The sequence below is a fragment of the Crotalus tigris genome, unplaced genomic scaffold, assembly GCF_016545835.1.
Source record: "Crotalus tigris isolate CLP2741 ecotype Arizona unplaced genomic scaffold, ASM1654583v1 scf7180000023829.5930981, whole genome shotgun sequence".
In the NCBI taxonomy this organism is placed as follows: Eukaryota; Metazoa; Chordata; class Lepidosauria; order Squamata; family Viperidae; genus Crotalus; species Crotalus tigris.
The window spans coordinates 3,563,780-3,576,021 of NW_024100213.1; the positions used below are offsets into that span (position 1 = coordinate 3,563,780).

At 39.9% G+C, this 12,242-nt stretch overlaps 2 protein-coding genes across 2 annotated transcripts in view; one reads left to right on the forward strand and one right to left on the reverse strand.

Moving 5' to 3' along the window:
- The window catches only part of TMEM169 (transmembrane protein 169), a 43,386-nt gene extending 42,154 nt beyond the window's left edge, over nucleotides 1–1,232 (reverse strand). Inside the window, exon 1 of the mRNA XM_039321851.1 lies at nucleotides 675–1,232. The gene's annotated coding sequence lies outside the window, so the exon portion shown is untranslated. The remainder of the gene's footprint in view (nucleotides 1–674) is intronic.
- Nucleotides 1,233–3,286: 2,054 nt separating this feature from the next.
- Nucleotides 3,287–12,242, forward strand: part of MAP3K2 (mitogen-activated protein kinase kinase kinase 2) — a 55,058-nt gene continuing 46,102 nt past the window's right edge. The window contains exon 1 of the mRNA XM_039321891.1: nucleotides 3,287–4,063. The gene's annotated coding sequence lies outside the window, so the exon portion shown is untranslated. The remainder of the gene's footprint in view (nucleotides 4,064–12,242) is intronic.

Consider the following 12,242-nt stretch of genomic DNA (forward strand, 5'->3'; position numbering starts at 1 on the left):
TTCTGATTGCTCTGGAGAAGATACATCTAAAGAACTTACAATGGCACTTTGAACTTGTGGGCTTATCCTTCAAAACCCTTAACATTACTATTGGACAATAGCTATTTAATCCAGAGGCAAAATTATAAAGGTAGCAGATGAACATCATTGCAGTTCACATCTTATTTCAAATTTTAAAATATGAGTGTGAATCATTTAAATACCCACTTTTGTGTTATTTGAGAACAAGGTGTGATGATGTAGTTCAGTATTGGACTATTTTAGATCCACCCTCAGTGATGAAGATCATTGGAGGACATTCCTTGTAATATACTTTTGGAGAAAAGATAGGATACACTTCACCATCATCATCATAATCAATTGCTGGGATTGGGGTATAGACTAGCCAGGCAATCAAATCTAGTTAATATTGCAGAATGAGAAATGGATTTGAAATTAAAAGTATGCATACATCTTCATTAAAAATGCCCCTCAAGTCAGACTAATTTAATTTCTTATCTATGTATTAATTTTTCTAATATATATTGCTACTAATCTCATATATATGACTTAGGTTGCTTACATCAGTTGAACAATATAAAAACAACTGAATAATACAACAATTTAGCAATAAAAGTACAAAAGAATATTAAAATAAGTACAAATTTAATTTGTAGCGAAGGAATCACACCTACCAATAAAATTCAGTAGAGCCATTGTGCCAACTCCGTAATTTTCTGCATCCCCATGCCTGTTGACAGCCATATTTTCAGGGTTGTTCCAAAGACTAGCAAGATCAGACCAATCTAATTTTCTGCAAGGATGGTGTTACACAGAATGGGTGCCACAGCAAAAAAGGCTCTCTTCCTTGACCCTGCCAGATGACATCTCCAGCTGATGGGGCCTAGAGCAGTGATGGCGAACCTTTTAGAAACCGAGTGCCCAAAAACTGGCCCCGCCCTTGCTCCACCCCCCAGAGACTAAAGGTTGGGAATCAGATGTTTGCTCAGAAAAATCACTTAAGCATTACTCTCCAAGCGTAGTCTATGTAGCGCTGCCATTTACAATAACTCGGAAGGGATCGTGCATTACTCCAGGTTGCAAGGTGTACCGTAAAATGATTTTACTGGAGACGGTTGGAAGTATAGTGCTGCCACTAGTGGAGAGAGAGAGAGAAAGGAAAAAAGAAAAAGAGAAAGAAATAGAAAGAAAAGAGAAATAGAGAAAGAAAGGAAAGAAAGAAAAAAGAAATAGAAAGAAGGAAAGACAGAAAGAGGGAAAGAAAAAGAAAGAAAGAAAAGGAAAGAAGAAAAAGGAAGAAAGAAAAAGAAAGAAAAGGAAAGAAAAAAGAAAGGAAGAAAAAGAAAAAGAAAAAGAGAAAGAGAAAGTGAGAAAGAAGAAAGGAGAGAAAGAAAGAAAAAAGAAGAGAGAAATAGAAAGAAAGAAGGAAAGAGAAAGAGGAAAAGAAAGAAATAGAGAAAAAAGAAAAAGATAAAGAAAGAAAAAGAAAAAGATGGAGAGAGAAAGAGAAAGAAAAAAATAGAGGGAAAGAAAGAAAAAAAGAAAGACGGAGAGAAAAGAGAAACAAAAAGAGAAAGATAGAAAGAAAGAATGAAAGAAAGAAAAAAGAAATAGAGAGAAAAAAAATAGAGCGAGAGAAAAAGAAAGAGAAAAAAGAAAAAAAAGAAAGAGGGAAAAAGAAAGAAAGGAAAAAAGAAAAACAAAGGAAAAAAGAAAGATAAAGAACGAAAGAGAAATAGAGAAAAAAAAGAAGGAAAGAGAAAGAAAAAGGAAGAGAAACAAAGAACAGGAGATAAAGAAATAGAAAGAAAGGATGAAAGAAGAGAAAGAAATAGAGAGAAAGAAGGAAAGAGAGAAAGAAAGAAGGAAAGAAAAAGAAAGAAATAGAGAAAGTTAGAGAGAAAAAAGAAAAAGAAAGAGAAAGAAAGAAGTAGAAAAAGAAAGACGGAGAAAGAAAAAGAAACGGAGAAAAATAGAGGGAGAGAAAGAAAAAGAAAGACGGAGAGAAAAAGAGAAAAAGACAGAGAAAGAAAGACGGAGAGAGAATGAAAAAGAAAAAGAGAAAGATAGAAATAAAGAGAAATAGAGAAGAAAGAAAAAATAGCGAGAGAAAGAGAAAAAGAAAAAAGAAAGGAAGAAAAAGAGAAATAGAGAAAAAGAAAAAGGGAGAGAAAGAAATAAAGGAAAGAAAGAAAAAGAAAAAAGAAAAAGAAGGAAAGAAAAAGAAATAAAGAAAAATTGAGAAATTGAGAAAAAGAAAGAAATAGAGAAAGAAAAGGAAAGAAAGAAAAAGGAAGAAAGAAAGAGAAGGAAAGAGAAATAGAAAAAGAAAGAAAGAAGGAAAGAGAAAGTGAAAGAAAGAAAGGAAAGAAAGGAGAGAAAGAGAAAGAGAAAAAAGAAAGAAAAAGAAAAAGAGAAAAAAAATAGAGGGCGAGAAAGAAAAAGAAAGGAGAGAAAGAGAAAAAAGAAAGAAAAAGAGAAATAGAGAGAGAAAAATAGAGGGAGAGAAAGAGAAACAAAAAGAAAGACGGAGAGAAAGAAAGAAAAAGAAAGAAAGAAAGAGGAATAGAAAAAAGACAAAGAGAAAAAGATAGAAGGAAAGAGATAGAATGAAAGAGAAAGAGAGAAATAGAGAAAGAAAGAAATAGAAAAATAGGAAGAAAGAAAAAAGAGAAATAGAGAGAAAGAAAGAAAGAAAAAGAAAGAAAAAGAAAAGGGGAGAGAAATAGAGAGATAAAGAAAGAGATAGAAGGAAAGTGATAGAGAGAAAGTGAGAGAGTGAAAGAAAGAAAAAGAGGGAGAGAAAGAGAAATAAAGAAGGAAAGAGAAAGAAAAAGAAAGAAAAGAGAGAAAGAGAGAAGTGGAGAGAAAGAGAAATAGAGAGAAATAGGAGAGAAATAGAAAGAGAAAGGGAGAGAGAGATAGAAGAAGGGGAGAGAGAAAGAATGAAGGAAAGAGAAAGAGAGAGAGAGAAATAGAAAGAGACAGAGAGAGGGAGAAAGAGAGGAAGAAGAGAAAGATAGAAGGAAAGAAAGAAAAAGAGAGAAATAGAAAGAGAAATAGAGAGAGGAAGAAAGAGATAGAAGGAAAGAGAGATAGAAAGAAAGAGAAAAAGGGGGAGAGAAAGAAAAAGAGAAACAGAAATAGAGAGAGAAATAGAGAAAGTAAGAGAGAAAGAGGAATAGAAACAAGGAAAGAGAAAGGAGAGAAAGAAAAAAAGAGATAGATAGATAGATAGATAGATAGATAGATAGATAGATAGATAGATAGATAGATAGACAGATAGATAAAGAGAGAGAGAGAGAGAGAGAGAGGGAGAGACAGAGACTTTGTGTGTTGCGGGCGCGTATAATATTCTATGTATATTAAGGCCATACATTCTCCCGACCAAAGAGTTGGACGCATCCGCGTTCTTCAAGCTATTAAACCCCAACTCCTAGCATTCCTTGCTCTTTCGGCGTATCTGCTGGGAATTGTAGTTCAAAGAGCTCTGAGGCGTTGCCCCGGGTTTCCCATGGTCGCCCTCGTGCTAATCCTTCCTCTTCCTTGTCTGTCTTTCTAAACCGCGGCGTCTGAACAAGGGGAGGGGAAAATCTCGCGCTTGCGTGATGACGTTGACGTCGCGGCCGGGTTCGGTGTCACGGGTTCTGCGTGTGGGAGGCGGAGCTCTGGAGGGGAAAAAACTGAGGGGCAGTGAGAGAGAGGAAGGTCTGGCTGGATAAGGTGACGGCGGCGGGGTGGGGGGGTACCGGTGGTATCCTTCCCCCTGCCCCTCGCCCGCGGGAGCGCCTGGGTCCTTCAGCCGCCTCTCCTCTCTGCCTCCGTCCCTCGCAGGCTGCAGCTTTCGTTCTCCGGTGGGACGAGGGGGCCGCTGGGCCTGCTACCGTCTCCCCCGTTCACGCCATCCTCCAGTCTCATCCGGCAGAGCCAGGAGCATCTCGGGTCTCCGGTGAAAATCGAGAACCTGGACCCCCTTCGGCGGCTTGGGCCCGGAGCCTTCAGTCCGGGGGGGGAATTCTCCTCCCCTTCCCCCTCACCCGCGCGCCTTAATTCTGCCCCGCAGGTACGTTGGGGTTGGGTGCGCGCGCGCGCGACAAGCTGTGCTGGGGCCACCGATTCCGGCGCCTGATGAAGAGGGGAGCTGGGGAGGTTGTGCGCTGAGGGGGCGCAGAGGATGGTAGGTTTGTGGACTATCGCCGCTTTCGCAGGTAATCGGACGCGGGCTCTGGATTTGTAAAACCGATCGCGGAATTCTGGGGGGGAGGGGGCGGAGTAGAAAGTCGTTTGAGTGGCGATTGAGGGAAAAGATCGAGGTTCGCTTGCGTTGCCTAAAAAGAAAGGGGATTACATGAGCTAGCTGACTTGCTGTTCGGGGGGGGGGCGGGGTATGAGGAAGCAGTCCTGCTCTGCTCACTCCCAACTTCTTTCTCAATAAATATAGGTGTCAAGAGTTCTGCCCAGGTATGTCTTGTACATACACATTTATGTGTCATAATTGTTTGAGATCAAACTCCGCTACTAGATGGAGGAGAAAAAAATGTCGTATAGGTTTGGCTGTCAACAAGTAATAATTGAGGATCCAGATTGTTGGGGGCAGTATGCTGACTCTATAAACAGCTTAGAGAGGGCTATAAAGCACTGTGAAGTGGTATATAAATCTAAGGGCTATTGCTATTGTAGATAAGTGGCCCTATTTATATGAGAATTGCTTTTTGTTTTGGAAATGCCCTGCATGTTTTCCCTGTCTCCAGTGTAGTGCTGATTTATACATAATATATACTGAGAAATGTGGGCTGTTGTACCGAGAAATAAGATTTTAATGTTTAATTATCTACAGGTGGTTTTGAGTATTTGAGGAAGAATGTTTAATTCATCACAAAAGATGGAATTTGATGTATCAATTTAAAAACAAGATATAGAAACAGATTAAAATTAATGCTCAGTAGTGTTATAGAGATAAAATTGAGATTGTGAGATAAAATTTGGGTGTATAATGAAGATTATCCATGAGAACTGTACACTGGTCAATTTTGATGGTGATCTTGACTAATAGTTTCACAGACTGATTATGGGAAACAGATTACAAGTAGAAAAAGTTATATTTGCTAACATGATTTGTGACATACTGCCAGTGAATACTGGTTTTATATAATTTGTTCTGTGCTATTTGTGATTTGTGCTTTTAACTGCTTTCTCTATGTAATTTTTGAAGCATACAGTCTCTGTGGATAACTGCTTGATAAATTGTCCCCAGATTTATGAGTGTTGCCCAGCATTGCTTATTTGTAAATGGAAAAGTGAACATTGGGTTTCTTTTGCCCTGTGATGTGAAATATGGAAATACATGCAAGGAATTTCTCTGGCTTCCGCTTTTGCTTGGCAAGCAAATTCTTCCAAGTTTGCCATAACATTGTGGGTTTGAGGATCAAGGTCTAGAGATGCTGACCATATTTTAAAGATATTTATATTTCAAGTTCTGTTCTCTCACTCTCATGGTAAAAGAGGCTACTAGAAGCTCGCTTTAAGATTTTTTCAGTTTAAAAATAACATGTTGGTACACTTTTGATATCTGGAATAAATATGTATACAGTATCTACATTTCATAATGTGCACTTTAACCTAGGTGGTTTTTTTATCTAGTAACTTTGTCTTCATAGATTAGCTTAAAAGGTAATTGATACTGATTTTGGTAATTATAAGTAGGCCTATACAAGCTGGTAGCTCTTTAGAATTCCCCTGCCAGATTGTAACATTCAAATGTTTTACAAGGACAGTACAATCCTCTGATAATCTGGCCATAAATTGTTTTATAGCTTAAACAAGCATGTGAAATTTGGTCCAGAAAGCAGTCAGTAGCTACCAGGGGACTTCTAATAAGTATGCAATATGATATTAGTACTGTCCTAGGTATAGATAAGCAGCTCAGCTGCCATATTTTGCTGCAAAGCTTTCAGGTGCTCTTTGAGGAGAGTTCATTGTAATAGTGTAACCAGGTATAGGTAACTGTTATATAATCAGATTGGCCCATAAATGGGCACACATGTAATTGTTTAAGGCCCTCTCCCCATTACTATCTCCTAGAATAGTGTAAAATCAAAGCATCCTAATTCTTTCTGTGCAAAATGTAAGTTCTTTCAGAGCAGGTGCCATCTTAGATAGAAAAAAAGTCACTGCTGTTTTATTAATCAGCAATATTTCTGCCTTTAGACTTAATTTGCACTAATTTGTATATTTTTATAATTCTGAGCAAGCTGAAAAACATTATCCTGGCTTTCTTTTATATTACTTCTCCTTTATTGATGTGGTTGCACAACTGAAAGTGAAGCCAGCACAATTAGTTTACTCCTGCTTAGCTTAGTCAAGTAAACAACTACAAAAATAAAAGAGCTTATGTGTTTATAGCACCCTTCCCCAACTTGGTGCCTGGCAGGTAAAAACTAGCAGGGATTTCTGGAAGTTAATGGTCCTAAGGTTTTGGAGAACTGTTTCGCATATTGATCTTGGCAAAAGTTCACGATGATGTGACAGTTATCACATGACCTCTCAGTGCACTTAATTATGTACAGTATGAACAAATCATAAGCATTACATTCTTTAATATAGTTGGAAGCAGACATTTATGGTTTTCTCTTCCATTTAATGACAATTTATTGTTATTCCGACACAGCACTATGGTAAAACTCAATTATTGTTATTCTTAGAAAACCAGGTTGGTGACCATTCAAAGTTACAGTGGCACTGAAAAAAATGACTTATGACCATTTTTCACACAACCGTTGCAGCATCCCCTTGGTCACGTTATCAAAATTCAGATGCTTGGCAATGGGTTCGTTTTTATGACCATTGCTGTGCCCAGGGCCATGTGACCTGACAAGCAAAGCCAACAAGGAAACCAGATTTACTTAACACAATTTTGTTAACAACTGCAGTGATTCACTTAACTCTGGCAAGAAAGATCGTAAAATGAGGCAAAACTCACTTAAATGTTTTAGTCAGCAACATAAATTTTAGGGCTCAATTGTGGTCAAAAGTCTAAGACTACCTGTGTGTGTATGAGTGAGTGAGTGTGTGTACAGAACATTCAGAAAGTATTCAGACCTTCGCTTTTGTCAACTTTGTTATGTTGCAGCCTGATTCTACAGTTATTGAAAATCTTTTTTTTTCTCATTAATCAACACTCAGTACCCCATAATGACAAAGTGAAAACAGAATTTTAGAAATGTTTGTAAATTTATTAAAAAGAAAAAACTGAAATAGCACATTGGCATAAGTATTCAGACCCTTCACTCAGTACTTTATTGAAGCACCTTTGGCAACAATTACAGCCTCAAGTCTTTTGGGGTATGATAAGACAAGCTTTGCACACTTGGATTGGGGGATTTTCTGCCATTCTTCCTTGCAAATCCACTTAAACTCAGTCAGGTTGGATAGCAACCGTCGGTGGACAGCCATTTTCAGGTCTCTCCAGAGATGTTCAATAGGGTTCAAGTTAGAGATCTGGTTAGACTGTTCTAGGACATTCATGGAGTTGTCCCTAAGCCACTCCTGTGTTGTCTTGGCTGTGTGTTTAGGATCGTTGTCATGTTGGAAAATGAACCTTCGGCCCAATCTGAGGTCCTGAACTCTGTGGAACATGTTTTTATTGAGGATATCCCTGTACTTTGCTTTCAGCTTTCCTTCAACCCTGACCAATCTCCCAGTTCCTGCTGCTGAAACACCCCCCCCCCCAAACATGCTTCACTGTTGGGATGATATTGGCAAGGTGATGAGCGGTGCCTGCCATAATGTTTAGAATTGAGGCTCTGCATCATCCCTGGGCTGGCAGTTTCGGCCACCTAGTCCCCTTCGCGGTTGGAGAAAGATTCTCTTGCTCTGCTTGTCACAGCTTCCTACCATTGGTCTCCAGAGCTGCTGCCATTGAAACCATACAATACAGGCAGTGACCGGGGAGTAGGCAGTGTGAGGCGGCACCATAGGACAAAAGTGGCAGGCGGAGGAAGGGGAGGCGGCTGCCGGCGGGCAGGTGATCTGCAGGGCCGGGCAAGGGCAGTGGAGACCAAAGAAAACCCCTCCAGCAGCAATGTGGTGGAGGCCTTTTGCCATCACTCCACCCTGGCTCCAAAATGGCAGAGGGGTAAGGGGGCCAAGCCTCCCTTGCCCATCCTCCGTAGCATGGCAGTCTGGCTCGGGAGGGGAGTGAAAGGGAAGAGGTGGGCGAGCAGCTGGGTCATTGAACAAACAAGGGGAGGTCACCAAGCAGCAGTTGCTTGGCTGCGGGGTCCTGAGGTACGCAGGTGTGGGGTGCGTGGGGCAGCTCCACACACACACACACACACCCCAGGTTCTTAACGGGCTTATTTTGGGTCTAGGGCAGGGGTGTCAAACTCAATTTCATTGAGGGCCGCATCAGCATTGCGGTTGCCCTCGGGGGGCCGGGTGGGTGTGGCCTACTGGGTGGGCATGGATGGAGTGGGTGTGGCCTACTGGGTGGGCATGGCCAGCTCTACATTGTTCATGTCAAGGGTGCCTGCGGGGGCCTGGGCAGGAGTGGGACAGATCTGAGGGTCTCTGGCAGAAGGGGGTGGGACTGGGGCAAGCGCTAAGCATGGTCCATTTCTTCATTCCTCATAAAGCATGCACCCAGCTTTGTGGGGTTGACACAGCAGGAGCTGGTTCCTCACTGTTTCTAGACGGCCTTGTGGAGCTAAGACTAAATGCATTTCAGCATAAATGGCCACCACAAAATTGTACATTGGCTCCCGGATGGCCTGGGCCAGGGCCAAGGCAGAAGGGGCCGTTCCCTCATTGTTTCCAGGATGGCTTCACGGGCCACATGAAACCACTTTGAGGGCCGCATCCGGCCCCTGGGCCTTGTGTTTGACATGTCTGGTCTAGGGCTTATATTAGGCACTTGCTAAAAATCATGCTAGGGCTTATTTTCTGGTTGGGTCTTATTTTCAAGAAAACACGGTATATATGCATGCTATGATTAATTTATATATGATAAGCTATGATATTAGTTTCTCCAAGTCATGTGAATTGATTAAGCGAGGACTACCTGTATTTATTATTTTATTATTTTTTAAAGTACATCTACCTAGTGGTAAAAAACAGAAAGGTAAGAAATTGGTAGATTTCTCCTGGGAGTGTGTGCTGCCACTGAATTTCTTGGGCCTGTATGCCTGGAGTTGCAACTCCAATGCTGACTTTAATGCTTAGACATGTTTATATGGGCAGCATCAGAGCTTTAAGAGGCACCCATGACACTTCAGATTGAGCGAGCAAGCAAATAGGCAACCAGTGGAAGGTCATCTAAGTGAGAAAAACATTTTTTGATCTCTTAATGCCTGAAAAGTTCACTTAGACTGAAGTAACAGGTTATGAAGTAGTTAATAAGGTTAAGTATTTAGGAGTATATATTACAACATCTAATGGGAAATTGTATAAGAATAATTATGAACAATTGTGGATAAAGGTACAAAAAGACTTAAATGACTGGCAAAAATTACAATTATCATTGTTGGGGAGAATTTCAGTAGTAAAGATGAATGTTCTACCAAAGTTTCTTTTTTTATTTCAGATGTTACCCCTTTTGAAAAAGGATGCAAATTTGGAAGAATGGCAGAAGGATATCAATAAATTTATATGGGGTGGCAAGAAATCAAGAGTTAAGTTTAAGATTTTACAAGATGCTAGAGAAAGGGATGGACTTAAAGTACCTAATCTGAAATTTTATTTTATTTTTATTTTATTTTTAAAATTTATAAGCCGCCCCACTCCCAAGGACTCTGGGCGGCTAACAATAAAAAACACATAAAACATAACAAAACAACAATACAAAACAATCATCCAGGGGTAAGGTTTTATAAACCCCAGGCCTGCCGGAAAAGCCAGGTCTTAAGTAGCTTATGGAAGACCAACAGGGTGGGAGCGGTCCTAATCTCCGGGGGGAGCTGATTCCAAAGCGTGGGCGCCATCACAGAGAAGGCCCTCCTCCGCGGCCCTGCCAAATGGCACTGCTTGGCCGACGGGGCCTGAAGGAGGCCCAGCCTGTGGGAGCTAACCGGACGTAGGGAACTATGAGGTAGTAGGCGGTCTCGCAAATAGCCTGGCCCTGAGCCATATAGGGCTTTAAAGATAATGACCAACACCTTGAATTGGACCCGGAGACCAATAGGCAACCAGTGCAGCTCACGGAGGATAGGTGTAACGTGGGTATATCGAGCGCCCACTATCACTCGCGCGGCTGCATTCTGGACCAGCTGTAGTCTCCGAATACTTTTCAAGGGTAGCCCCATATATTATGATGCGGCCACCTTAACTTTAGTAAGTGATTGGCTCAATTTAACAAATAAAAATATTTTGGTTCTTGAAGGCTGGGATTTATTATTTGGTTGGAACGCATATTTAGTTTTTGATAAGAAAGTAGATTGGGTGTTTAAGTCACATATTTTAAGAAATGCCATACTTCGAGTCTGGAAGAAGTATTATTACAAATTAAACTATAAAATACCCATTTGGGGGATTCCTGGACAGGCAATTCAAGGGGTTTCTAAGGGGGTGAATTTTGATAATATTTCGTATAAAGAGTTGCTCATTTGGTCAGGTACGGATTGGCAATTAAAGTCTTTTGATTTGTTAAGGCAAGAAAATATTTTACAATCATGGTTTCAATATTTACAAATAATGGAGAGATGGAGGGTAGATAAGAAGGTGGGAATTACTTTAACAGATGAAAACTTGGTAACTCAGATTAAAGATCAGAAATTTGCTCATATTAAAAGAATTTATAATGAGTTAATAAAATTGGATTCGGAAACATAGTAAAAGATTGTATGATCAAATGGGCTCAGAATATACAGGAACCGATCTTAATGGATTCCTGGGAGATAATTTGGGTTAGAAATGTTAAATTTACTCAAGCACAAAATTTGAGGGAAAATTTTTATGAAATGTTTTATAGATGGCATTTGGATCCTAAAAAGTTATCTTGTATGTATCTGAATTTGCAACCCAAATGTTGGAGATGTGGTTCCTTGGATGCAACTTATTTTCATGTTTGGTGGACTTGCAAAAATATTAAAGCTTTTTGGATTATGATTTGGTGGAACATTCAAAAGGTTTTTAAAAGGAAAATTAAATTTACTCCCCAATTATTTCTTTTGGGTATTTTTGTGGATTTTGATGTTAAATAATCTATTTTAATGCTGAATTTAATAACAGCAGCAAGACTATTGGTGGGTCAGTATTGGAAAAAAGATTCTCTGCCTTCTTTAGAAGAATGGGTATTCAAGGTTTCTAATTTAGCAGAAATGGCTAAAATTTCTGCTTATTTAAAGGACCATTCACAAAAGAGATATGTTTCTGTATAGAGAAGATAGATAGAATATATTCAGAAGAAGTATGGAACAACAAAGTTTCATTTATTTTATGAATAATGGATTTTTATTAAATTATGAATTGAAGTTTGCAGAGAGTTAAGGGTTATTATGATTTTGGTTATTGTATAAGTAGTAAATTTAAGTTGATTATGTTTAGTTTTTTTTTGTGTGTGTGTGTAACCCTGTACTGAGCTCTGGGAAGCCGGGAGGAGAAGGGGGTGGGGGCAGGGGGGAGGGGGGAGGGGAGAGTATGGGTAGTATGTTCAATAGTTCAGATAAGTAGGAATAGTTTTATATTTTTAAGATTTTTTTTCTTTTTTTTGGTGATAGAGGATTGCTCGGGTATTTTCCCCTAGACCGCATCTGATTGAGAAGAAGAGGAGAGGGATAAGCAAGTAGAAAGATGGAGGAGAGAGGGAGGAGAGGAGGAGAGTGAGGAAGAAGAAGGAAGGGGGAAGTGAAAAGATGAGAGGGGGATGCGGTTTGGGGGGAAATGGGTGAGCAATGCCGGAATTTGTGTGTTGTATTTTAACTTGTTATGTATCTGAATTTTTTTTCTTATGATTGTAATGAAAATAAAATAATAAAATTTAAAAAAAAAGTTCACTTAGATAAATTGAAGTTTTCAGATTGACTTTAAAGGTACACGGATTTTGGCACCAGGGATCAGTTTCGTGGAAGACAATTTTTCCACAGACCGGAGTTGGGGCGGGGGAACTGCACAGTTCCCACACATGTGCAGTTTGCAGTAGGGTTCGCTCATCTGATGCTCACCTCCAGCTGTGCTACCCAGTTCCTAATAGCACCAGTCTGTGGCCTGGGGATTGAGGACCCCTGCTGGCTTAATTCCCCCTGATTTTA